The sequence below is a fragment of the Oncorhynchus nerka genome, linkage group LG28 (assembly GCF_034236695.1).
Source record: "Oncorhynchus nerka isolate Pitt River linkage group LG28, Oner_Uvic_2.0, whole genome shotgun sequence".
Taxonomy (NCBI): Eukaryota; Metazoa; Chordata; class Actinopteri; order Salmoniformes; family Salmonidae; genus Oncorhynchus; species Oncorhynchus nerka.
The window spans coordinates 82,696,994-82,724,880 of NC_088423.1; positions in this window are offsets into that span (position 1 = coordinate 82,696,994).

Consider the following 27,887-nt stretch of genomic DNA (forward strand, 5'->3'; position numbering starts at 1 on the left):
AAATGTGTGTAAGCCTTCGCTCGTTTCACAGCCTGGAACGTTTCACAGCTCGTTTCTTACCGGATGCTAACTAGGTGAGAAATAAAAGCGGAAGAAATCCGGTTTAATTGAATTAATGTTTCATACATATCAAGATATAGTATTTCTATAGAGCATTACTCAACTTATTAATTCTGACGGTGAAAGTGTGTGTGTGTGTGTGTCTGTGTGTGTGTGTGTGTGCGTGCGTGTGTGTGTGTGTGTGTGTGTGTGTGTGTGTGTCTGTGTGTGTGTGTGTGTGTGTGTGAGAGAGAGAGAGAGAGAGAGAGAGAGAGATTGAGAGACTAGATGACAAAAATAACAGAGAGAGTATGAGAGAGAGCTGTTGGAGTAGGCCTATCCTATAGAATCCTTCAACTACTCCTTCAGGTTTCTGGGGAAAATCTAAGAATTGTCGGAAACAGATGATGAAGACTGCATAGCTGTAGACTGTATAGTCTGGTCCAGGAGATATGCTTAGGGGTCTCTGTGCAATATGTTCTCTATTACATACACCAGGTGATTTCTGCTTGTCTCCTCTCAGAACATGATCTCCTCCAGGTCGGGCTGGGCCCAAGCCGCCGAGCCCTGCTCGGCGCAGAGCCTCGTTAAATCACCACGGACGGAACAAGGGAGCGTGGATTAAGTTTAAAAGTAATACAAGTAGTGGACCTGCTGGCTAGGTGAAAAACCCACTATCGGATTCCTAAGAGCAACTTTCTTTTCATGTACAGACTGCATTCAACGAAGCGTTTAATTCAACAAATCCATGGTTGTGATCCACCAGAAATGGAGCTTGGGTTAGTTCAATTTGTACCAAACGATCTCCAAATGATCAAAGCCCAGAGAGCTCTCCCCAACATGCTGCTTAAATTAGACTAACACCAAAGTCTTTGGCTGCAGGACAGTATTTGGAATGTCTTACCAGAAGAGAAATTCTTTGGCACATATGGTTCCAATAGAATCTAGATGCCGCTCCACGGCTTTAATGGGCTGAGAGGGAACTTTGGCGCTAACTCTCTGACTCCCAAAAGTTCTCTTGCTGTCACCCGCAAAGCAGCATGGATGTCGTTTTTCTCTTTCCTCTTTTTTCATCCCTCTCTTTCCCTTCCCATTACCAGGCACTGAAGGGGAGCGACTGTGTGGCGGAAGGAGAGAAGGGAGGAGGAGGAAGAAGAGGTTTTCTGTGCCTGCTGCAGACTGCCATCCCTGGCTGGGAGACTGTCACTCCTCTCCACTTCTCTCCCTGTGTGTCAACTACGTTGAGGCAGACAGGCCTGTGGTCTGCCACCAATAACTAACCAGAGTTACCGAGATACCCAGAAGGCACCAACCTAACACTCCAGCTACGCCATTAGGCTGTTCAGCCCATTTGAGATTTCACTAACAGTATGTGTTATGTAAGCGATATAGACAGACCAGGATGAAGAGTGTGTGTGTGTGTGTGTGTGTGTGTGTGTGTGTGTGTGTGTGTGTGTGTGTGTGTGTGTGTGTAACAAGCTTGGCTACATCTGTAGGCCATGTGGAACCCAGAAAACACACAAACACACCGACAGGAGAGAACAGGGGTGCGGTTCTCGTGTGTGTGTGTTGGAAGTCGAGCATCTTCTCTGCACACTGTAAAAAAAGCCTCTCTAATATTGGACCTATAACATTGCACAGATGGGGCTCGTAGTTTAGAACTAGTCTTTTTTCACTGTACTTGGAAATGTGACAAAGTAGGAAAAGGAAAGAAAGGCATAAAATAGTATACAGTACTCTTGCACAATATCCCATAATATCATGCAGTACATTGGCCTTGTATGAATTGTCTGGATGAGTGGGTGTTACAGACGTCACAAATATGATTGTAATATCACACGAGTACACGCACAGTCCCAGATATTTCAGATTTCACAGCTCACTTGACTTAGCACTCTCGGGAGAGTTAAGAATGTGACATTTTCACTCTGCGTCTGCACTTTTGTCACAACAGGCATAAAATGTGAAAAGTTGAAACAGCGGGGGGTTTCACTCCGGGGCACATTCAGCTCCTCAGCTCTATTTCTGTTATACTGCAATTAGTCTGTTCCCAGAAGACAGCACTGGTGAGAGGCAATATACACGCCTGTGTGCATGTCACTGTGTGTACTGTATGCACTTCTACAGCAGTGTGTGTACAGTATGTGCATTCAGTTACTCACCTATATATAGAGTGTGTGTGTGTGTGTGTGTGTGTGTGTGTGTGTGTGTGTGTGTGTGTGTGTGTGTGTGTGTGTGTGTGTTTGTCAATGTGTACAGTATGCTTGATGGCAGTGGAGGCTGGTGGGAGGATCTATAGGAGGACCGGCTCATTTTAATGACTGGAATGGAATTAATGGAACGGTATCAAACACATCAAACGTATGGAAACCACATGTTGGACTCCATTCCATTAATTCCATTCCAGCCATTACAATGAGCCGGTCCTCCTATAGCTCCTCCCACCAGCCTCCTCTGCTTGATGTTTAAGCCTATTGATTGTATTGCATGAATCAATAAGTTAGTCAGAGTTCCATGTTAAGGTCCTCAAGTTAGATTCAAATTGCCTTGGACAAACAAATACTCTCCCAGAGTTAGAAAATGTGTTTCTGATTCCTACGGTATTCCTATTATTCTCATTGCCAAGAGTTGCCACATACACCAATGTGTGTGTTTCTGAGGGACCCCTAGTCAACACAGCACTGCCCAAGCTTGCAGCCTTGTATTAAAGTTAACTAGAATAAACATTTAAGAGTTTAAAGAATGACTGGAGAAGCATCCAATGTGAATCATCATCGTCAACTTCAATCACAGACCAACCACAGCTAACTTAGTGTATTTATTTACAGCAGTCATTTATGCAGAAAGTGGCTTGTCAGTCCCACAACACAGTTGATGAATGCAACTTTGATTATTGTCATGTATCTGAAATCAAAGTGAAACATTTACTAGCTGTGTGCTGAGCTAGTCCAGAGGAGAGGCTGGGTCAGGCAGACCAGTGAGAGTGAACCCAGTCAGCCTCAAGTTGACTTTCTTGTCTTCAGAACCCCCCTCTCTACAGCCTGGGAGGTTCATCTGACGCATTAAGGTTACGATGTATGTCTAGTGAATAATGACCATATGATGTGTCCCGAAACAGTGTGACAGTTTGCAGCCATTAACCCCTGAGCAGGCCAGGGCTCGTCGTTACAGGCAGTCAGCCCAGTCCAGCGTTGCCAGTCAGGCCTTCTCAGGGCCAGGGGACAGGAGCGAGGCTCCTAATATATCTATATGATTTACCATACCACGTTCAGACAGCACACAGCAAGAGCAGACTGGTAGGAACACATCAAGTTAAATAAAAACTGTCACTGTAGTTGGATGAAGGGAAAGAGCACTTTGATTCCATCAAAAGTCAGACAATCCCAATTCGTGAGACTGTTGAGGGAGAAGTGTTTCATATGACAAAAATGATTGAACCGTGAACTGCGAGTTCAAATCCGAAGCACATGTTCATGTGCTTTATGGCAAAGTAGTTTTTTTGATGACTCAGCTGTATTTGTGAGTGGATTGTTAAAAAGACAATCCAAATTAGACCCCATAACAAAAATGCCCTATCCTACTTTGTTCAATAAGTGACTTGTTGAGAAATGCACCCCTCTTGAGAAGAGAGAAAAGCTGAGCTAACAGGGTGACTCACCAGCTGACCTCTGCTCCTGACCCTAAGCCTGTTTGTTGACACTTTCCCAATGGAGCCACTTGAACCAAAAACGGGGCAGGAGGAAAAGAAAAAAGCAGGAGAGGAGGAAAAAAGTATTATTTTTTGATGGATGAGGTCTTCTCCTGTTACATTTGGAGAGAACACAGCTGTGGGGAGCTGTTAAGTACACGCAAACAAGCCGTCTGCTTCAGACAAGCCTGCTGGGTACCGGGCCTCCACCCCACCCTCCGCCCGCCACAGCCGCCCGGCCCCACTTGTATGACTCTGTCTCTGACACATGATCACAGCCGGCCAATACATGTGGGAGCAGAGCTGAGTAGAGCAGAGCAACGCTCGCGTCGCAAAAACAGCGAGAAATAGTTTTAGCTAAAACAAAAACAATCCCCTCTTTAATACCACTGGGACCCCCTGCTACTAATTCATCTTGTTTCTCTTTGTTTTGTGCTGGTTTTGTGGGCTGTTGAGAAAGAGGGGGGGGGGTAAAGAGAGAGACAGAAAGAGAGAGAGGGGGAAAGAGAGCTAGAGGGGGAAGAGAGAGAGCGAGAGAGATAAGAGGGAGAGAGACGGAGACAGAGAGAGCAGAGGTTTTAGTAGCTGTACTGGGTATGAGGAAATAGGTTAGGAATGGGAGGGAAATGTAAAGGACATCTGCTACCGTGACAATGGTGTCACTGCTACTCTAATGTGTTTGGAATAGACACAACAGGACCAGGGTTTCTGAGGGGGAAGCCATTAGGACATGTTGGGAGCATAATATCAAGTTATAGTGATAATGATATTAGATGGCTTGGCTGTCATTATATGTGCATTTTTTCACATGTTAACAGGAAACAAATGGCTGTCAAGGCAGAACAGACTGATTCAAATGAGATGGATTTTTAAAGTATATTAAGTTATCGTGTCATCCTTTCAGCACATTGACGTTACACAGACATATTGACTGAAAAAGTCAGTTGTACTCCATGTTAGATGTGGGGTTGTAATTCCTGTTTTACATCCCAACAGCTCTGCTACCAGTTAGCAGCTATGCTATGGGACCCATGTGTCACGTATTGAGTATCCAGACTGGCGTGGCGCGGCAACATAAGTCAATATGTTTGTGTATTGAAAAACAGAGAAGTGATGTGTTCTTTAATACTTGTGGCCAACCACAATCGAGTTAATAAAGTTTTAGCTTTAATACTCTTCCAATTGACAAGTAATGGAAAGCATGGAGAGTGGGCTGGGCATTGTCATATTAGGGACATGTGGCTCTCTACTCTACTGGGCCATGGCTTAGTTTGCGGTCCAGAGAATAATCGTGGATGGCGTGATGACAGATGGATGTTGTGGTGAAATCCGTCTCCCCAGTACAAACTGTGTCCTTTATCATATTTGTAGTAATAATCTGAAAGTGTATGTGAGTGTAACCTAACGCTATGAGAGCTTGGCAGAAGGCGGGATTGTAGTGGGTGGTAATGGTAGTTTCTCTCTGTGTTGTGGACAGTGTACTTGCTGATGTAGCATTAATCAGAACAGAGTCCCACAGCTGGTTGAGTTTTGGGGTACAGGCTCCTTTGACTCCTCTGACGCCTCTGATGCCTCTGTCTGGACCATGAACTTCCTTTCTCCTACCCCCTTCAAACCTCCAATCTGACCCCCTGCAATCCTACCCCATTCCAAACCTTCAATCTTACCCCCTCCAAACATCCAATCCTACCCCCTCCAAAGTGGGACACTCATCAATTGTGCCATCCTAGTGTGGACAAGGGGTGTGGGCAGGAACCAAGGGGCTGGGCAGGAACCATGGGGTGTGGGCAGGAACCAAGGGGCTGGGCAGGAACCATGGGGCTGGGCAGGAACCATGGGGTGTGGGCAGGAACCAAGGGGCTGGGCAGGAACCAAGGGGCTGGGCAGGAACCATGGGGTGTGGGCAGGAACCAAGGGGCTGGGCAGGAACCAAGGGGCTGGGCAGGAACCATGGGGTGTGGGCAGGAACCATACATTACATACATTACATTTAAGTCATTTAGCAGACGCTCTTATCCAGAGCGACTTACAAATTGGTGCATTCACCTTATGACATCCAGTGGAACAGTAGTGCATCTAAATCTTTTAAGGGGGGAGGTGAGAGGGATTACTTTATCCTATCCTAGGTATTCCTTAAAGAGGTGGGGTTTCAGGTGTCTCCGGAAGGTGGTGATTGACTCCGCTGTCCTGGCGTCGTGAGGGAGTTTGTTCCACCATTGGGGGGCCAGAGCAGCGAACAGTTTTGACTGGGCTGAGCGGGAACTGTACTTCCTCAGTGGTAGGGAGGCGAGCAGGCCAGAGGTGGATGAACGCAGTGCCCTTGTTTGGGTGTAGGGCCTGATCAGAGCCTGGAGATACTGAGGTGCCGTTCCCCTCACAGCTCCGTAGGCAAGCACCATGGTCTTGTAGCGGATGCGAGCTTCAACTGGAAGTCAGTGGAGAGAGCGGAGGAGCGGGGTGACGTGAGAGAACTTGGGAAGGTTGAACACCAGACGGGCTGCGGCGTTCTGGATGAGTTGTAGGGGTTTAATGGCACAGGCAGGGAGCCCAGCCAACAGCGAGTCGCAGTAATCCAGACGGGAGATGACAAGTGCCTGGATTAGGACCTGCGCCGCTTCCTGTGTGAGGCAGGGTCGTACTCTGCGGATGTTGTAGAGCATGAACCTACAGGAACGGGCCACCGCCTTGATGTTAGTTGAGAACGACAGGGTGTTGTCCAGGATCACGCCAAGGTTCTTAGCGCTCTGGGAGGAGGACACAGTGGAGTTGTCAACCGTGATGGCGAGATCATGGAACAGGCAGTCCTTCCCGGGAGGAAGAGCAGCTCCGTCTTGCCGAGGTTCAGCTTGAGGTGGTGATCCGTCATCCACACTGATATGTCTGCCAGACATGCAGAGATGCGATTCGCCACCTGGTCATCAGAAGGGGGAAAGGAGAAGATTAATTGTGTGTCGTCTGCATAGCAATGATAGGAGAGACCATGTGAGGTTATGACAGAGCCAAGTAACTTGGTGTATAGCGAGAATAGGAGAGGGCCTAGAACAGAGCCCTGGGGACACCAGTGGTGAGAGCACGTGGTGTGGAGACGGATTCTCGCCACGCCACCTGGTAGGAGCGACCTGTCAGGTAGGACGCAATCCAAGCGTGGGCCGCGCCGGAGATGCCCAACTCGGAGAGGGTGGAGAGGAGGATCTGATGGTTCACAGTATCGAAGGCAGCCGATAGGTCTAGAAGGATGAGAGCAGAGGAGAGAGAGTTAGCTTTAGCAGTGCGGAGCGCCTCCGTGATACAGAGAAGAGCAGTCTCAGTTGAATGACTAGTCTTGAAACCTGACTGATATGGATCAAGAAGGTCATTCTGAGCGAGATAGCGGGAGAGCTGGCCAAGGACGGCACGTTCAAGAGTTTTGGAGAGAAAAGAAAGAAGGGATACTGGTCTGTAGTTGTTGACATCGGAGGGATCGAGTGTAGGTTTTTTCATAAGGGTGCAACTCTCGCTCTCTTGAAGACGGAAGGGACGTAGCCAGCGGTCAGGGATGAGTTGATGAGCGAGGTGAGGTAAGGGAGAAGGTCTCCGGATATGGTCTGGAGAAGGGAGGAGGGGATAGGGTCAAGCGGGCAGGTTGTTGGGCGGCCGGCCGTCACAAGACGCGAGATTTCATCTGGAGAGAGGGGAGAAAGAGGTCAGAGCACAGGGTAGGGCAGTGTGAGCAGAACCAGCGGTGTCGTTTGACTTAGCAAACGAGGATCGGATGTCGTCGACCTTCTTTTCAAAATGGTTGACGAAGTCATCTGCAGAGAGGGAGGAGTAGGGGGGGGGAGGATTCAGGAGGGAGGAGAAGGTGGCAAAGAGCTTCCTAGGGTTAGAGGCAGATGCTTGGAATTTAGAGTGGTAGAAAGTGGCTTTAGCAGCAGAGAGAGAAGAGGAGAATGTAGAGAGGAGGGAGTGAAAGGATGCCAGGTCCGCAGGGAGGCGAGTTTTCCTCCATTTCCGCTCGGCTGCCCGGAGCCCTGTTCTGTGAGCTCGCAATGAGTCGTCGAGCCACGGAGCGGGAGGGAGGACCGAGCCGGCCTGGAGGATAGGGGACATAGAGAGTCAAAGGATGCAGAAAGGGAGGAGAGGAGGGTTGAGGAGGCAGAATCAGGGGATAGGTTGGAGAAGGTTTGAGCAGAGGGAAGAGATGATAGGATGGAAGAGGAGAGAGTAGCGGGGGAGAGAGAGCGAAGGTTGGGACGGCGCGATACCATCCGAGTAGGGGCAGTGTGGGAAGTGTTGGATGAGAGCGAGAGGGAAAAGGATACAAGGTAGTGGTCGGAGACTTGGAGGGAGTTGCAATGAGGTTAGTGGAAGAACAGCATCTAGTAAAGATGAGGTCGAGCGTATTTCCTGCCTTGTGAGTAGGGGGGAAGGTGAGAGGGTGAGGTCAAAGAGGAGAGGAGTGGAAAGAAGGAGGCAGAGAGGAATGAGTCAAAGGTAGACGTGGGGGAGGTTAAAGTCGCCCAGAACTGTGAGAGGTGAGCCGTCCTCAGGAAAGGAGCTTATCAAGGCATCAAGCTCATTGATGAACTCTCCGAGGGAACCTGGAGGGCGATAAATGATAAGGATGTTAAGCTTGAAAGGGCTGGTAACTGTGACAGCATGGAATTCAAAGGAGGCGATAGACAGATGGGTAAGGGGAGAAAGAGAGAATGACCACTTGGGAGAGATGAGGATCCCGGTGCCACCACCCCGCTGACCAGAAGCTCTCGGGGTGTGCGAGAACACGTGGGCAGACGAAGAGAGAGCAGTAGGAGTAGCAGTGTTGTCTGTGGTGATCCATGTTTCCGTCAGTGCCAAGAAGTCGAGGGACTGGAGGGCGGCATAGGCTGAGATGAACTCTGCCTTGTTGGCCGCAGATCGGCAGTTCCAGAGGCTACCGGAGACCTGGAACTCCACGTGGGTCGTGCGCGCTGGGACCACCAGATTAGGGTGGCCGCGGCCACGCGGTGTGGAGCGTTTGTATGGTCTGTGCAGAGAGGAGAGAACAGGGATAGACAGACACATAGTTGACAGGCTACACAAGAGGCTACGCTAATGCAAAGGAGATTGGAATGACAAGTGGACTACACGTCTCGAGTGTTCAGAAAGTTAAGCTTACGTAGCAAGAATCTTATTATTCCTACCCAAGGGGCTGGGCAGGAACCATGGGGTGTGGGCAGGAATCAAGGGGCTGGGCAGGAACCAAGGGGTGTGGGCAGGAACCAAGGGGCTGGGCAGGAACCATGGGGTGTGGGCAGGAACCAAGGGGCTGGGCAGGAACCATGGGGTGTGGGCAGGAACCAAGGGGCTGGGCAGGAACCATGGGGTGTGGGCAGGAACCAAGGGGCTGGGTAGGAACCAAGGGGCTGGGCAGGAACCATGGGGTGTGGGCAGGAACCAAGGGGCTGGGCAGGAACCATGGGGTGTGGGCAGGAACCATGGGGTGTGGGCAGGAACCAAGGGGCTGGTCTGGGACCATCGGGGTGGAAGGGGATAACATAGTCTTAGTCATCATTTCATTACACCTTCAAGGTCAACATACCCCCAAAGTCAGTGGTCTCCTGCTCCCTATCTCTACAATAAATCTGATTTGAACTGTTGGATGCATTGTCCCCATAGCCATGGATCCTGTGGTTTAGTATCTACAGTATGTTCATTATATGTGACCACTGTTTTGGAAAATGCTTTTTTTGTGTGTGTTTTGCCCTCAGTCCTTGCCATTTTGCTTGCCAAAACATCTTGAACCTTTATGCCTAGGGGTGGAGTTCCCTCTGTTTCTGAAATGTGAGCTAGTATAAGACATTGCTTTCAGCTGTCACCTGTCCGCCTAGTTGGCACAGGGTGCTACAAGTGCAGAGCAGAGTGGGCCGACCCAGCGCTGACTCAGGGTCAATATGAGATGGTCATCGCTGTGTCACCTCGGTCTCTGTGTTTGGGATATCCGGTAAACAGAAGATTATGGTTCTCTTTGTGGCTGACTACTGTACTACTGTATAGAGGGGGTAGAGTTAGTGTGGGAGAGTGACACACACACACGCACACACACACACACACAAACACACGGGTAGCCTAGAGAGGACAGGCTGCTGCAGCCCAGGGCTCAGGATGCTCCCATTGTTAAATGGCTCCATCTGTCACGGGTGCAGGTTAAAGAGCAACACTACTTCCTGTATTCCTGCACTTCACACTCAGCTGAACTGTTCTGCAGGACCGACCAAACAAAGGCAACCTTTACACAACCAAGCACTGGGGCTTACTAAAGAAAATAAACTCACAAATGAATAAGTCACGGCCGGGTCAGGACAGACTGAGCAACGGTAGGGAGGAAAGGAAATATATTTATATCAATGGTCTGCTGTGGTGTTATTACAATGAGTTGGGCTACGTGCTGTTTTGGCTGAGAACAGAGAGAACCGAGGGCTGAAGGTGACAGAGGAAATCCAGGTGAGGACGCTCCGACGCTCGCTATGACGTCACGGTGGTGGCTGCCCGCTGACATGGCATGAAGCGCAGCCTGCATGGCACCAGACTGTACAATATAATGTACAGCCACAGTCTTTGTACTGTGTATGACATGACTGGTTTAAACACTAGGTCATCCGTGGGAGAGTATGGTGCAGGGGCCAGTGTATGTAGACCAGCTATCACAGACATGGAGCACAGCCTGCATGGCACCAGACTGTACAATATAATGTACAGCCACAGTCTTTGTACTGTGTATGACATGACTGGTTTAAACACTAGGTCATCCGTGGGAGAGTATGGTGCAGGGGCCAGTGTATGTAGACCAGCTATCACAGACATGGAGCACAGCCTGCATGGCACCAGACTGTACAATATAATGTACAGCCACAGTCTTTGTACTGTGTATGACATGACTGGTTTAAACACTAGGTCATCCGTGGGAGAGTATGGTGCAGGGGCCAGTGTATGTAGACCAGCTATCACAGACATGGAGCACAGCCTGCATGGCACCAGACTGTACAATATAATGTACAGCCACAGTCTTTGTACTGTGTATGACATGACTGGTTTAAACACTAGGTCATCCGTGGGAGAGTATGGTGCAGGGGCCAGTGTATGTAGACCAGCTATCACAGACATGGAGCACAGCCTGCATGGCACCAGACTGTACAATATAATGTACAGCCACAGTCTTTGTACTGTGTATGACATGACTGGTTTAAACACTAGGTCATCCGTGGGAGAGTATGGTGCAGGGGCCAGTGTATGTAGACCAGCTATCACAGACATGGAGCACAGCCTGCATGGCACCAGACTGTACAATATAATGTACAGCCACAGTCTTTGTACTGTGTATGACATGACTGGTTTAAACACTAGGTCATCCGTGGGAGAGTATGGTGCAGGGGCCAGTGTATGTAGACCAGCTATCACAGACATGGAGCACAGCCTGCATGGCACCAGACTGTACAATATAATGTACAGCCACAGTCTTTGTACTGTGTATGACATGACTGGTTTAAACACTAGGTCATCCGTGGGAGAGTATGGTGCAGGGGCCAGTGTATGTAGACCAGCTATCACAGACATGGAGCACAGCCTGCATGGCACCAGACTGTACAATATAATGTACAGCCACAGTCTTTGTACTGTGTATGACATGACTGGTTTAAACACTAGGTCATCCGTGGGAGAGTATGGTGCAGGGGCCAGTGTATGTAGACCAGCTATCACAGACATGGAGCACAGCCTGCATGGCACCAGACTGTACAATATAATGTACAGCCACAGTCTTTGTACTGTGTATGACATGACTGGTTTAAACACTAGGTCATCCGTGGGAGAGTATGGTGCAGGGGCCAGTGTATGTAGACCAGCTATCACAGACATGGAGCACAGCCTGCATGGCACCAGACTGTACAATATAATGTACAGCCACAGTCTTTGTACTGTGTATGACATGACTGGTTTAAACACTAGGTCATCCGTGGGAGAGTATGGTGCAGGGGCCAGTGTATGTAGACCAGCTATCACAGACATGGAGCACAGCCTGCATGGCACCAGGGTGTAACAATCTACTGGATACTTGGTGTAGTGACCGACCGGGTCAATGTATTATAGTTTCCAGTTTCAAACACTGGGTCAACTGTGGGAAAGTGCTGTATGACACAGTGCATAGGACACTTATTATCAACATAAACCAGTGTAATACCTGTAGCCTAGCCGTTGTTGGAGTTTTTTTCCACTCTCCTCCCTTCACTCCTTCACAAAGAGATTCAGTACCTGGAGATGGAAGAAGTTCTACCACCTTGCCATATGCTGTCGGTGTTGCGTTCCTTGATCGAACGCTGGAGTGTGATGCACGTTGCATTGTTTTGCCTTTGTTCTAAATGTTCAGTGCAGCCCAACACTGCCAGCCATTGTTCATCTGTTCCCGGTGATGATGGAGGGAAGATGGAACACTCAGGGAAAGTTTTGTTCAACTCCATGTCTCATTAGTCATCTGTCTTTAACGGCATGGGACATTTGCATACCTAATTACCCTCAACCAGGAGGGAGAGCCTCCCTGTCTCTCTCTGTCTCTGTGTCTCTGTCTCTCTCTCACTCTCCATCTCACTGTTTGTCTAACCATGTGCAGTGATATGCTGTGCTCACTCAACGCTGCTGTTATGTGTTATTATAGCATAAACACTTAGAGATGAATTTCAATTGTCAAACTTTTTTTGTCTCTCGGTTTGTCTTTGTGGGTTGGGGAGAAAACGCAACAACTGTGCCCCGACTGAACTGATGGCTTGTTCTTCAGATATTAATTTGGTTTAATTCGATTTGGAAAACATCTCTAGCAAGTTTCCTGGCACAGCCTTTGAAGTGACAATATGAAATAATAAACCCTATTAAATATAAATCATAGGATCCATGTCAGCTTTCGTGTGATTCCTATTAGATTTTTGGAGAGCGCATTTGATTGCTCCCTTTTTCTTTTTTCCCTAACCGACTACTTCAGCTTTAATTGAATTCATTTTTTGTTGTTGTTGCCCACCAATCATCAACCCCCCTTGTCTATTTCCTCAAGCACGTAATACATGCAGTAAATAATTTAAATGAAATTAATTTTACAGCACCTTGTTTCCACTAAGCATGCCAACATCTGTTGTCAAGTCACAAGTTTACATTGTTGGTCATTACTTTCCACAATGAGCAAAATGTTTTATTAAAGTCCCACGGGACCCCCCTTGGATCAGACGAGAAACAACGCTACTGTTCTGAACCCTCCTTGAACTCCCTTAATCAAAGATTGGCTGCCATTCTGTTATTGTGGACCTGACTAACTACTGTCTTTCTTCCCAGAACGGAATGGGACGGGACGCTAATTCGATTGAGGTATTGGACGGCTCAGGTCCTTCAGGAAATTGCTGACCATAATGAAATAGAGCTTTGCTGACGGTTTGAAGTGACGTAGTGCTTTTGTTCTGCAACAACAGAGTAAATCTCCTCCGCTGTTGTTTCACAGTCAGCCAGCCGTTCATTACGCCCAGGATATATGAAATAACCTTCTATATTTCTGCTACGATTCATTAACTAAGTAAAAATCACAGAGGATCAAGATAAAAGTATAGTCTTAAAGTTGAATTGAATAGCCTACAGCTCTGTAAGGATGTTCGATAGCCTGTGTTACACAATAGACAGACTAAAACTTGTTTGTTAAAGCAATGAGAGGTTTGACATACAAGTATTATAACAGACAGATGCGTGTGCACACCCAGTCTGTACGTATATGAGGATGAAGAGCATCAACTGGCACGTCTCTTCTGTTTGCTGCTCTGAGCCCAAAGCAGGAATTAGGGTGTTTATTTGTGTTGGTCCACATTTCAACAGCTTTACACTGCAGGCCTTCAAAGAGAAACGCATCACATATTCATCAATGTTAATACTCACAGGAGGAGAGAAATAAATAAACAGAGCGTGATACATAAATCATTAGGATACATTCAAAAACAAAAATATACATTCAAACTCATGTGCTTTGGCATCGCCTGCGGATGTAGTCCCCTGAACCTCCAAATCAAATAGAACAGGGGCAGTTTTATCAGTTACACCAGGAGAGCAGCTTTAAATGCTACTGTCTGTCTGTCTCCTCTGGCAATGGCTGAAACATGAAGCAGAGCGTGAGACCGACGGGCCAGGGAGAGGCAGACATAGCTCAGATGTTTCTGGATGCATGTGCTTCCTCTGTGGCCTTGGCTGTAAAACATGGTGGGACAGAGGACTCAGCCCTGAGGGAACCCCTGAGTGGTAACAGTGAGGGCCCCGTGGTGGCATGGCCCTTCTGCCTCTGTGCTTCACCAGTCTCTGAGCGGGTGACAGGGACCCGTCTGTCCAGAGTCTGGGCCCCAGCCACTAACAGATGTGCTCAGTCAAATGACTAATTGAAAACCTAAAACAGAATCAGCAGCTTGGCTATTTGGCCTGCATAACAAGAGGCCCAGGATGATAAAGGGAAGCGGGGAAAAACTCACACCCCTCTCATCAGTGGCGCCATTAACAATCATGAGCAAAGATGAAAACAACGCTTGGTTTATTCGGCAAATGAAAGCACATAACTAGATGCCGTCCCTGGAGTCCATTTCCAATTTTAATAATACATCAAGGAGCCATACCCTCGGCAAACACTCTCTATGTTAAGAGCCAAGCTCAACCACCAAACTACTTACTGCTCCCTCCACCATGTGTGCCGTCGAGAGACAACTCCCAGCTCTACTAGGAATTTAGCAAATGCATAAAGGTACACAACATGATAGCTATTAGCTAAATTAAAAGAGCCATTACCATGAGCAGAGAGAGTGTGGAACCACTTGCCAGTTAAGAGTACAAACTGAAATATCCCGTTCCTCAAAAAGGAACGTTGTCTGTATATGTTTTTAGTGTTTTTAATCCACCCTGTCTCTTTTCTTCTTTATGGTGAAAAGCTGTAGCCAGAGCTCGCCTCAAATTATGTGCATGAATAATAAAATACTGTCTAATTAAAAATTGTTGTTAAATATGCAAAAATCTAATGATAATGAGATTGCGCAATACCTTGGAGTAAAGCACATTATAAATTACTTAGAAGTGCAAGTCGTCTTGACCCAAACATTGCATTTTGAAAGCTGATTGGAATATTATGTCTGGAGCATGTGGATGGGGATATGTGTGGGTACACTGTGTTTGTTTGGGTGTATGATGGAACGAAAGTGTACAGTACCTTGCAAAATAATTCATCCCCCTTGGCGTTTTTCCTTTTTTGTTGCATAACAACCTGTAATTTAAATTTATTTGTATTTCATGTAATGGACAAACACAAAATAGTCCAAATTGGTGAAGTGAAATTATTATTATTTTTAAAATTCTACTAAATAAAAACGGAAAAGTGGGGTATGCCTATGTATTCACCCCCTTTGCTATGAAGCCCCTAAATAAGATCTGGTGCAACCAATTACCTTCAGAAGTCACATAATTAGTTAAATAAAGTCCACCTGTGTGTATCTAAGCAAGCGGCACCATGAAGACCAAGGAGCTCTCCAAACAGGTCAGGGACAAAGTTGAGGAGAAGTACAGATCAGGGATGGGTTAAAAAATGGAAAGAATATGGCACCACAACAAACCTGCTAAGAGAGGGCCGCCCAACAAAACTCACAGACCAGGCATGAGGGCAATAATCCGAGAGGCAACAAGGAGACCAAAGATAACCCTGAAGGAGCTGCAAAGCTCCACAGCGGATATTGGAGTATCTGTCCATAGGACCACTTTAAACCGTACACTTCACAGAGCTGGGCTGTACGTTTGGTGTTCGTCAAAAGGCATGTCGGAGACTCCCCAAACATCTGGAAGAAGGTACTCTGGTCAGATGAGAGAAAAATCTAGCTTTTGACCATCAAGGAAAATGCTATTTCTGGTGCAAACCCAACACCTCACATTACCCCGAGAATACCATCCCCACAGTGAAGCATGGTGGTGGCAGCATCATGCTGTGGGGATGTTTTTCATTGGCAGGGAATGGGAAACTGGTCAGAATTGAAGGAATGATGGATGGTGCTAAATAAATGTAGATTCTTGAGGGAAACCTGTTTCAGTCTTCCAGTGATTTGAGACTGGGATGGAGGCTCATCTTCCAGCAGGACAATGACCCTAAGCATACTGCTAAAGCAGCACACGAGTGGTTTAAGGGGAAACATTTACATGTCTATGAATGGCCTAGTCAAAGCCCAGACCTCATTCTAATTGAGAATCTGTGGTATGACTTAAAGACTTAAAGTTGGGTTGTGCTGTACACCAGCAGAACCCAACTTGAAGGAGCTGGATCAGTTTTGCCTTGAAGAATGGGCAACAATCCCAGTGTCTAAATGTGCCAAGCTTATAGAGACATACCCCAAGAGACTTGCAGCTGTAATTGCTGCAAAAGGTGTCTCTACGAGGGGGGGGATTCATTTTTATTTTGTCTTATTTATTGTTTGTTTCACAATAACAAATATTTTGCATCTTCGAAGTGGTAGGCATGTTGTGTAAGTCAAATGATACAAACCCCCGAAAAATCAATTTTAACTCCAGGTTGTAAGGCAACAAAATAGGAAAAATGCCAGGGGAGTGAATACTTTCGCAAGCCAGTGCATGTGTGTGTACATGTCTATGGTGTTAAATGCCGAGCTGTAGTCGATGAACAGCATTCTCACATAGGTATTCCTCTTGTCCAGATGGGCATCCCCAGCCGCGCCCTCAGAGCATATTCAATCAATCCCTATCCCAGTCGGTTGTTCCCACATGCTTCAAGAGGGCCACCATTGTTCCTGTTCCCAAGAAAGCTAAGGTAACTGAGCTAAACGACTACCGCTCCGTAGCACTCACTTCCGTCATCATGAAGTGCTTTGAGAGACTAGTCAAGGACCATATCACCTCCACCCTACCTGACACCCTAGACCCACTCCAATTTTCTTACCGCCCAAATAGGTCCACAGACGATGCAATCTCAACCACACTGCACACTGCCCTAACCCATCTGGACAAGAGGAATACCTATGTGAGAATGCTGTACATCGACTACAGCTCGGCATTTAACACCATAGTGCCCTCCAAGCTCGTCATCAAGCTCGAGACCCTGGGTCTCGACCCCGCCCTGTGCAACTGGGTACTGGACTTCCTGACGGGCCGACCCCAGGTGGTGAGGGTAGGCAACAACATTTCCACCCCACTGATCCTCAACACTGGGGCCCCACAAGGGTGCGTTCTGAGTCCTCTCCTGTACTCCCTGTTCACCCACGACTGCGTGGCCACGCACGCCTCCAACTCAATCATCAAGTTTGCGGACGACACAACAGTGGTAGGCTTGATTACCAACAACGTCGAGACGGCCTACAGGGAGGAGGTGAGGGCCCTCGGAGTGTGGTGTCAGGAAAATAACCTCACACTCAACGTCAACAAAACTAAGGAGATGATTGTGGACTTCAGGAAACAGCAGAGGGAACACCCCCCTATCCACATTGATGGGACAGTAGTGGAGAGGGTAGTAAGTTTTAAGTTCCTCGGCGTACACATAACAGACAAACTGAATTGGTCCACCCACACAGACAGCATCGTGAAGAAGGCGCAGCAGCGCCTCTTCAACCTCAGGAGGCTGAAGAAATTCGGCTTGTCACGAAAAGCACTCACAAACTTCTACAGATGCACAATCGAGAGCATCCTGGCGGGCTGTATCACCGCCTGGTACGGCAACTGCTCCGCCCACAACCGTAAGGCTCTCCAGAGGGTAGTGAGGTCTGCACAACGCATCACCGGGGGCAAACTACCTGCCCTCCAGCCGATGTCACAGGAAGGCCATAAAGATCATCAAGGACAACAACCACCCGAGCCACTGCCTGTTCACCCCGCTATCATTCAGAAGGCGAGGTCAGTACAGGTGCATCAAAGCTGGGACCGAGAGACTGAAAAACAGCTTCTATCTCAAGGCCATCAGACTGTTACCACCACTACCATTGAGTGGCTGCTGCCAACACACTGACTCAACTCCAGCCACTTTAATAATGGGAATTGATGGGAAATGATGTAAAATATATCACTAGCCACTTAAAACAATGCTACCTAATATAATGTTTACATACCCTACATTATTCATCTCATATGTATATGTATATACTGTACTCTATATCATCTACTGCATCTTTATGTAATACATGTATCACTAGCCACTTTAACTATGCCACTTTGTTTACATACTCATCTCATATGTATATACTGCACTCAATACCATCTACTGTATCTTGCCTATGCCGCTCTGTACCATCACTCACTCATATCTTTATGTACATATTCTTATCCCCTGACACTTGTGTCTATAAGGTAGTAGTTTTGGAATTGTTCGCTAGATTACTTGTTGGTTATTACTGCATTGTCGGAACTAGAAGCACAAGCATTTCGCTACACTCGCATTAACATCTGCTAACCATGTGTATGTGACAAATACAATTTGATTTGATTTGACTTGATTTGATTTGATTTATAGAGATCACTGAACAGCATTATAGGCCACTGACAGTTTTACATCATATAGTTGCCTCATTCAAGGCTTAACAGAAATTACTGTACAGTCATGTACATACAGTCCAGTACATAGACCGCAGATAGACAACAGTCAATTGACAGACACACACAATACATCAGGCATGCTACCAATACACAAACCAACTGCGTTAGTGTATGTGCTATTTAATTAGCATGACAAATAAATCAACGTACAGTTCGATAAATCCCAACATCTTCTTCATGTTGGTTTTGTTTTTGTATTTTAAATCAAGTCCTTCATGTCATCAATCACATAGTTGTTCTTCTGTCCTCTGATTCAGTTGTCTTCATCTCTACATTTGACAAAGCCTTTATGTTGGGGGGATGATGTACAGTAGTCAATAAAAATAGATGTCCTCAAAGACATATTTATCTGTGTTTTAACGAGGAGATAACAGATGAAGACACGAGGATGTCAGTTAGACAAGATAGATCCCCACAGAAACACACAGGGAGAACAATTGCATTTTGAAGTCTCTTAGTACAGTTTTTCAGTGACAGTCATGTTCAATTTGATTATTCCCGTGAAGTAAATTAATAACCTATTTTGTTTTACATATCTTATCCCCTTACTTTCCGGTGTGAATATCAACTCGTAGATGGAGCATCATCTCTACAGGAAGCCACAAATACGCACACACACACACACACACACACACACACACACACACACACACACACACACACACACACACACACACACACACACACACACACACACACACACACACACACACACACACACACACTCATCCCCTATACCACGTCCTAGGGGTACTCTGATGCGTATAATTCCAACATATGTATGAGGAGGGGGGTTGGATGTGGTATTGCATTGGAAGCAATAATATTCCTTCAGCTTTAATTCACTTGACATGTAGAATGGAGTCTGTATTTAATATTCAGGGAAATAAGACTACTTTGATTGAAAGGTTTGCACTGCACATTGTCAAAGATGATTGCTCCATTCTAGGGCCCGCCAGCCTCAGGAACAGCCTGCATATTTCACTTCAAGTCTATAGGCGTCTCTGAGATGTTTATTAACATTTTAACAGGACTTCGGGCTTGACGGGTTCATCAGCTATTCAAAGCAACCAAACAAATCAGCTGTCATCTCTCCCAGTGCATGTTCCCCCTCTCTGTGTCTGTGACCTTCCCTGCATCCAGCCCCATGTTCCCCCTCTCTGTGTCTGTGACCTTCCCTGCATCCAGCCCCATGTTCCCCCTCTCTGTGTCTGTGACCTTCCCTGCATCCAGCCCCATGTTCCCCCTCTCTGTGTCTGTGACCTTCCCTGCATCCAGCCCCATGTTCTCCCTCTCTGTGTCTGTGACCTTCCCTGCATCCAGCCCCATGTTCTCCCTCTCTGTGTCTGTGACCATCCCTGCATCCAGCCCCATGTTCCCCCTCTCTGTGTCTGTGACCTTCCCTGCATCCAGCCCCATGTTCCCCCTCTCTGTGCCTGTGACCTTCCCTGCATCCAGCCCCATGTTCCCCCTCTCTGTGTCTGTGACCTTCCCTGCATCCAGCCCAATGTTCTCCCTCTCTGTCTGTGACCTTCCCTGCACCCAGCCCCATGTTCCCCCTCTCTGTGTCTGTGACCTTCCCTGCATCCAGCCCCATGTTCTCCCTCTCTGTGTCTGTGACCATCCCTGCATCCAGCCCCATGTTATCCCTCTCTGTGTCTGTGACCTTCCCTGCATCCAGCCCCATGTCCCCCCTCTCTGTGTCTGTGACCTTCCCTGTATCCAGCCCCATGTTCCCCCTCTCTGTGTCTGTGACCTTCCCTGCATCCAGCCCCATGTTCCCCCTCTCTGTGTCTGTGACCTTCCCTGCATCCAGCCCCATGTTCTCCCTATCTGTGTCTGTGACCTTCCCTGCATCCAGCCCCATGTTCCCCCTCTCTGTGTCTGTGACCTTCCCTGCATCCAGCCCCATGTTCTCCCTATCTGTGTCTGTGACCTTCCCTGCATCCAGCCCCATGTTCTCCCTCTCTCTGTCTGTGGCCTTCCCTGCATCCAGCCCCATGTTCCCCCTCTCTGTGTCTGTGACCTTCCCTGCATCCAGCCCCATGTTCCCCCTCTCTGTGTCTGTGACCTTCCCTGCATCCAGCCCCATGTTCCCCCTCTCTGTGTCTGTGACCTTCCCTGCATCCAGCCCCATGTTCCCCCTCTATGTGTCTGTGACCTTTCCCTGCATCCAGCCCCATGTTCTCCCTCTATGTGCCTGTGACCTTCCCTGCATCCAGCCCCATGTTCTCCCTCTATGTGTCTGTGACCTTCCCTACATCCAGCCCCATGTTCTCCCTCTCTGTGTCTGTGACCTTCCCTGCATCCAGCCCCATATACACCCTGTAAAAACTTTTGATTACTATCGCTCCATTGTTTAGGACCAGGTAAATATCAGCATGCAGCGCTATCCATCAGGCCTTATAACCATGATGGTTTTTATGTTTAAACTATAAACAAATACTTGATTATGGAGTGAGGGGATAAATCAGGCAGCACAATATGAGGCAGGCAGAGCACATTGAAACAGTCATTTAGATTAACGAAGCAGGAGGCACTCAACTCATATTACACACGCACGCACACACTCACACACACACACACACACACACACACACACACACACACACACACACACACACACACACACACACACACACACACACACACACACACACACACACACACACGCAGAACACACACACACACACACACACGCAGAAGTGGGAGTCGTCTTGTTAGACTGGAATATGAACTCAGATGTAACTCCAGCGTTCCCAAACCGTAGGACAGCAGTAAAGAACAATCATGTGTTGAAGTGTTTTCCTTTCAACGTTTGCAAAGACTAGAACCATTTTCTTAATTGTAGTAACGCTAAATGTATATGCTAAATGTTTATGCGATGTGTAGCGCCTTCCTTTCATCAGAGAAATCAATTTGACATGCTTTAGTTATTTCATTACCACCCTTTCTCTCTCTATTACTCTAGCTTATCAAAAGAGCTAAACACAATCCAAGTGAAAACTTGACATAACAATGCCATGACGTCAGATGACACATCCAGAGTCAACTGGGAGAGAATAGGGTGCTTTGATGTCAGAATGAAATGCAAGGCGGCATGAAAACAAAAGCGTTTACTGAGGCAGGATGAAGTGGCAATGTCTGTGTGTGTGTGTGTGTGTGTGTGTGTGTGTGTGTGTGTGTGTGTGTGTGTGTGTGTGTGTGTGTGTGTGTGTGTGTGTGTGTGTGTGTGTGTGTGTGTGTGTATGTGCTTTGTGTGTGCGTATGTGCTTTCGTGTGTGTGTGCAAATTTTTTTGATCCTGCACTCCACAACTTTTGTTCTTTCCTAAAATAGATGCAGTGAGTGAGAAAGAACTGCGGCTCTTAGGCAAATAAAAGTGGGTTCATGCAAAGCCAGTATTAATTTAGTTTTCCTGTTGGAATGAAGTGTTTTGGTTTTGGGAGGAAATTGCCCTGAGCGGTAATGAATTTCTCCCTCTGTGCTGGGTGGCACCATGATATAACAGAACCATAGATCACATGGACTCACCATTTGACTGGGCATATATTCTGATAGAAAGCTGATGCATATTAAATGTGCAACATTTAAAAGAGACTCACTTTCTCAGCTTGTAGAAGCAGAGAGAAAGAGAGAGAGAGTTGTACGTATAGTTCTGCCAAGCTCAAGGCTCTATGTCTATGGCATGTGACAATATCCATGTGTGTATTTATATTTCAAAGTTATGGTTTGCTACCATCTCCAGCCCTCTGGTGATTCTGCCTTTATACTTGTGTTGAGATGTTTCCATGGCCACTCGTGTTATTGTGAACAGTGCTTTAGTTGGAACGAAGTTACGATCAAACTACTACAGCACTACGGTACGCTAGTGTTTATCAACTGAAACAACTTTGAATGGAGCTCTGTAGGAAAAAAGATACATCCCCCAAAACATGTCAGAGTGTTTTTGTTGTTTAGATATTAGTTTTAGAAATCAGTGTCTGTTTGGAACGTACTGATCTTACTGACATTTTCCTTTTCATGTTGTCGCTGTGGTTAAACACATTCACAAATCAACACAGTTACTGTCGGAATGAGAAAGTGAGTGTCACAAACATCATTTTTCAAAGGAAATCAGCATTTCTCCTATTTCCTATCTCTGATGATGATAATAACAGATGCAATATCATTGCAACAGTAAATAAACATCACTGTCATGAACTTGCAGTGTTCTGGTTGTGTTGAGGTGTAAAACACCAGGCTCAGAGTTGTCAGGTGTTTGTTGTCTCTTGTTTGACCAGTAGTTTATAATGCTTTTGGGTATGTCATAGAAGGGGAACTATTGCTTCAACTATACATAGTTTGTGCTTATAATTCTATCATTTTAAAATGTATCTTTAACAGCTCCCTACCTCTCAGAAATGGAGAACACCCCACCCCATCCTCACACAAAATGCCTTAAACTGGCAGAAAAGAACCACAGCTCCCTACCTCTCAGAAAGTATTCACTCCACTTGACTTTTTCCACATTTTGTTGTGTTTCAGCCTGGATTTAAAATTCAGGCTGTAACACAGTCATTTCAGTTGCTTTAGTAGCTGAAGTGTATAGTGTTGAGTCATCCGCATACATAGACACACTAGCCTTACTCAAAGCCAGTGGCATGTTGTTAGTAAAGAATGAAAAAAGAAAGGGGTCTAAACAGCTACCCTGGGGAATTCCTGCTTCTACCTGGATTATGTTTGAGAGGCTTCCATTAAAAAACACCCTCTGTGTTCTGCTAGACAAGTAACTCTTTATCCACATAGTAGCAGGGGGTGTAAAGCCATTACACATACGTTTTTCCAGCAGCAGACTATGATCGATAATGTCAAAAGCTAACAAGACAGCCCACAGAATCATTTTATCATCAATTTCTCTAAGCTAATCATCAGTCATTTGTGTAAGTGCTGTGCTTGTTGAGTGTCCTTCCCTATAAACATGCTGAAAGTCTGTTGTCAATTTGTTTACTGTGAAATAGCATTGTATCTGGTCAAACACCATTTTTTACAGAAGTTAACTAAGGGTTGGTAACAGGCTGATTGGTCGGCTATTTGAGCCAGTAAAGGGGGCTTTACTATTCTTGGGTAGCAGAATGACTTTAGCTTCCCTTCAGGCCTGAGGGCACACACTTTCTAGTAGGCTTAAATTGAAGATGTGGCAATATCGTCCACTATTATCCTTAGCAATTTTCCATCCAGATTGTCAGACCCCGGTGGCTTGTAATTTTTGATCTGAATTTATTTAGGCTTGCCATAACAAAGGGGTTGAATACTTATTGACTCAAGACATTTCAACTTTTCATTTTTTATTAAATTGTACACATTTCAAGAAACATCATTCCACTTTGACATTATAGGATATTATGTGTAGGCCAGTGACAAAAAATCTCAATATAACAACAGTATCAACAAGACAGGTCCTACAGGCCCTGGTTTTGTTGCACCTGGTCTACTGTTCAGTAGTGTGGTCAGGTGCCACAAAGAGGGACTTGGGAAAATTGCAGTTGGCTCAGAACAGGGCAGCACGGCTGGCCCTTAAAAGTACACGGAGAGCTAACATTAATTACAGGCATGTCAATCTCTCATGGCTCAAAGTGGAAGAGAGATTGACTTCCTCGTTACTTGTTTTTGTAAGTGGTGTTGACAAGCTGAAGGTACCTAGCTGTCTGTTTAAAATGCTAGCACACAGCATACCCCAAAAGACATGCCACCAGAGGTCTCTTCACAGTCCCCAAGTCCAGAACAGACTAAAAATACACCTTATGGAACAGCGGGGAATGTGAAGTAACACAAACATAGGCACAGACACATGCATACACACACATGATTGCATAAACACTATACACACAAGTATACATGGATTTTGCGCTGTAGATATGTGGTAGTGTAGTATTGGCCTGAGGGCACACACTTAGTGCGTTGTGAATTCTGTCATGAATGTATTGTAATGTTTTCAAAATAGTATAGGGGCAGTGGACCCTGGGAAGAGTAGCAGCAGATAATGGGGATCCTTAATTAATACAAATACAAAATACATATACAATTATCTGTAAGGTCCCTCAGTTGAGTCGTGAATTTCAAACACATATTCAACCAGGGAGACCAGCGAGGTATTCCAATGCCTTGCTAACCAGGGCACCTATTGTTAGATGGGTAAAAATATAAAAGAAGCAGACATTGAATATGCCATTGGTCCTAGTGAAGTTATTCATTACATTTTAGATGGTGTATCAATACACCCAGTCATTACAAAGATACAGGGGTCCTTCCTAACGCAGTTGCCGGAGAGGAAGGAAATCGCTCAGGGATTTCACCATGAGGCCAATGGTCACTTTAAAACAGTTACAGAGTTTAATGGCTGTGATAGGAGAAAACTGAGGATGGATCAAAAACTTTGCAGTTACTCCACAATACTATCCTAAATGACAGAGTGATAAGAAGGATGCCTGTACAGAATACAAATATTCCAAAACATGCATCCTGTTTGCAACAAGGCACTACATCAATACTGCACCAAAAATGTGGCAAGCCAATTCACTTTTTGTCCTGAATACAAAGTGGTATGTTTTGGGCAAATCCAATATAACACATTACTGAGTACCACTCACTATATTTTCAAGCATAGCTGTGGCTGCATCATGTTATGAGAACGCTTGTAATTGCTAAGGACTGGGGAGTTTTTCTGGATAAAATACGTGTAATGGAGGCATAGGCAATGCATAGGCAAAATCATAGAGGAAAATCTGGATCAGTCTGCTTTCCACTCGACACTGTGAGGTGAATTCACCTTTCAGCAGGACAATAACCTAAAACACAAGGTGAAATCTACACTGGAGTTTACTTACCAAGAAGACAGTGAATGTTCCTGAGTGGCCGAGTTTTGATTGAAATCTGCTTGAAAATCTATGGCAAGACTTAAAAATGGCTGTCTAGCAATGATCAACAACCAACTTGACAGAGCTTGGAGAATGTTGAAGATAATAATGGGCAAAAACTGTATAATCCAGGTGTGGAAAGCTCTTAGAGACTTACCCAGAAAGACTCACAGTTGTAATCGCAAAGGTCTTTTTGCGTTTAGTTCTCAATAGATTTGTAAAAATATCAAAAAACATGTTTTCACTTTGTTAAAATTATGTATTGTGTGAGGTGGGTGAGAAAAAAGATGTAATCAATTCTGAATTCAGGCTGTAACAGAACAAAATGAGGAATCAAGTCAAGGGGTCTGAATACTTTCCGAAGGCACTGTATGTGTTCTCTGTTATCTATTAGACATGAGCATTGTGTTTGTGTGTGTGTGTGCGTGCGTGTGCGCGCGTGTGTGCGCCAGTGTATGAGGGTGTGCCACAGCCAGCCAGCCAAGCTCCATCTTTACATAGCGCTTGGCCTAATTAAGAAATATGGAAAGGTTCAAGAGCTGAAAAGAGCAGTCTATTGACCTTCTCGTTGCTACAAGAGCCGGAGAGTGAGAGTGAGCAGGCGGGCGGGTGGTGGGCCGCGGTGAAGCCTGTGTCTGTCAGGGGAGGGACATTTATACAGAGAACAATCGAGTGGCACCAGGAGCAGACGGCGCGGAGATCCTCCTAATAATTGGTTCCATTAAGCCCTTAAAGGCTGGCGCTCACTTAGACGAGGAGACGAGGCGGTATCCATTCACCACTCTCTCTCTCTCTCTCTCTGTCTCTCTCTCTCTCTCTCTCTCTCTCTCTCTCTCTCTCTCTCTCTCATTCTCGCAGTCATGCTAATTTAGCTGGCCTAAATTACGTTTCTCCCAGCACTATGCAGCTCTATTCCTGGAGCAGACAAAGAAGTATAATTTCAGCCTTTATTTTGTGTAATCTCACATTAGGCTGCGTTTAGATCAAGGCAGGCGGGCGGAGTGATTGGTGTAGCCTAGGGTCATGGTGTAAATGGAGATGGGGAGAGAGAGAGAGAGAGAGAGAGAGAGAGAGAGAGAGAGAGAGAGAGAGAGAGACGGGGCAGAAAGACAGGGGGGAGGGAGGGAGGGGGAGGGAGGGAGGGAGGGAGGGGGAGGGAGGGAGGGAGGGAAAATTCTTACTGTATGCTAATGTTAATTAAGGAGGGAGAGTTCAAGAGAGAGGGAGAAAGAAAAAAGAGAGAGAGGGGGGTTCCTACAGTAAGACTATGTTAATGAAGGAACCACAACAGACCTGTAGATATACATCCTATTTTCTATCTCCTGAGTAGAATTCCACTACTACCAGTAACCAATGGTAGATAACTAAATCAACTCTCTCAATAGCCCCTCTGCTCTGCCCTCCATCTGAGGGTCTGAGGAAAATCAGGGTGTTGTCACCTGGGAAACACATCCCTGTCCTTGGGTGGCGCCACTCTCCTATGTGTGCCCTGGAGTCTGCGGAGAGAGGAATGGAGAGAGGGAGGGGTGGATGGAGGGAGGGAGGAAGTGGAGGAGAAGAAAGAGACAATTAGAGGAGTTGACATTTGTTCGTGCTGGAAGTCCTCAAGTTGTTCCAATGCCGAGCCAGTCGGTTGTTTCTGATACTAATTAGCAATCAGAAGGGTGGCACAACTCCATGAGTCAGCTAGGCCCATCAGAGGCCTGCTGAAGAGCTTTTACACACTTTATGTGTGTTAATGTGTGTGTGTGTGTGTGTGTGTGTGTGTGTGTGTGTGTGTGTGTGTGTGTGTGTGTGTGATGTTGCTTCAGATATGATACCAATGTTCCCACCACTGTTAACTTCCATTGCCACGCTACTGATGTCATGTAGCCAGCGCTCCATATAAACTTTACACGCTGGATGGAAACAGTGTGACAAAGAAACATTCAGAAGAGGAATAGTGTTGGCAGAGTGAAAGAGAGAGTGAACATTTAGGTAGTTTCCTGGCTGTGTATACTTTCATTACATTGCCACTGTGTTATTTACATAATTCCAAGGTCCATGCCTCCACTTTCCAGGCTATTGTACTATAACCAGCATTTTGTGTTTTATGTGTTTTTCCAGGTCACAATGTTCAATCATTTGTCCAAGATGAATTAAGTGGGTTGTGTAGAACAATGCATTGTGTTTTTGACTGTCTCTTTTAATTGCTTGTGTCTCCTAGAAGGGAGAGGAGTCTCTAGTCATAGCTGTTATGGCTAGAGACATACCACTGGCCCTAGTATTTACTGGTTCCACACTAACACCCACTGTCCATGAGGTGGGCCTTCTCTGTCTCTGTCTGTCTTTGTTCAATTTTAAATTCAATCCAATTTAAGGAATTTTATTGACATGAACAATGAATTTACTTGACTCTGTCTCTGTCCCTGTTCTGTTTGTTCGCTCTCTCACTCTATCTCTGTTCAGCTTGTTCTCTCTCTCTCTCTCTCTCTCTCTCTCTCTCTGACGCCTGGGTTATCCTGCCTGGGTTTGACCCACAGATATTTATCAGGGTAAGTGTTTAGCTCTCTCCAATGTCTGGTAAAACACACGGGAAAGCCGCTGGCTTCCTGGTCCTCCCCCGGCTCCCAGCCTGTGGCCCTCATTCCCCAGCTGGAAGCTTCATTAAATAGTACCCGCAAAACACCA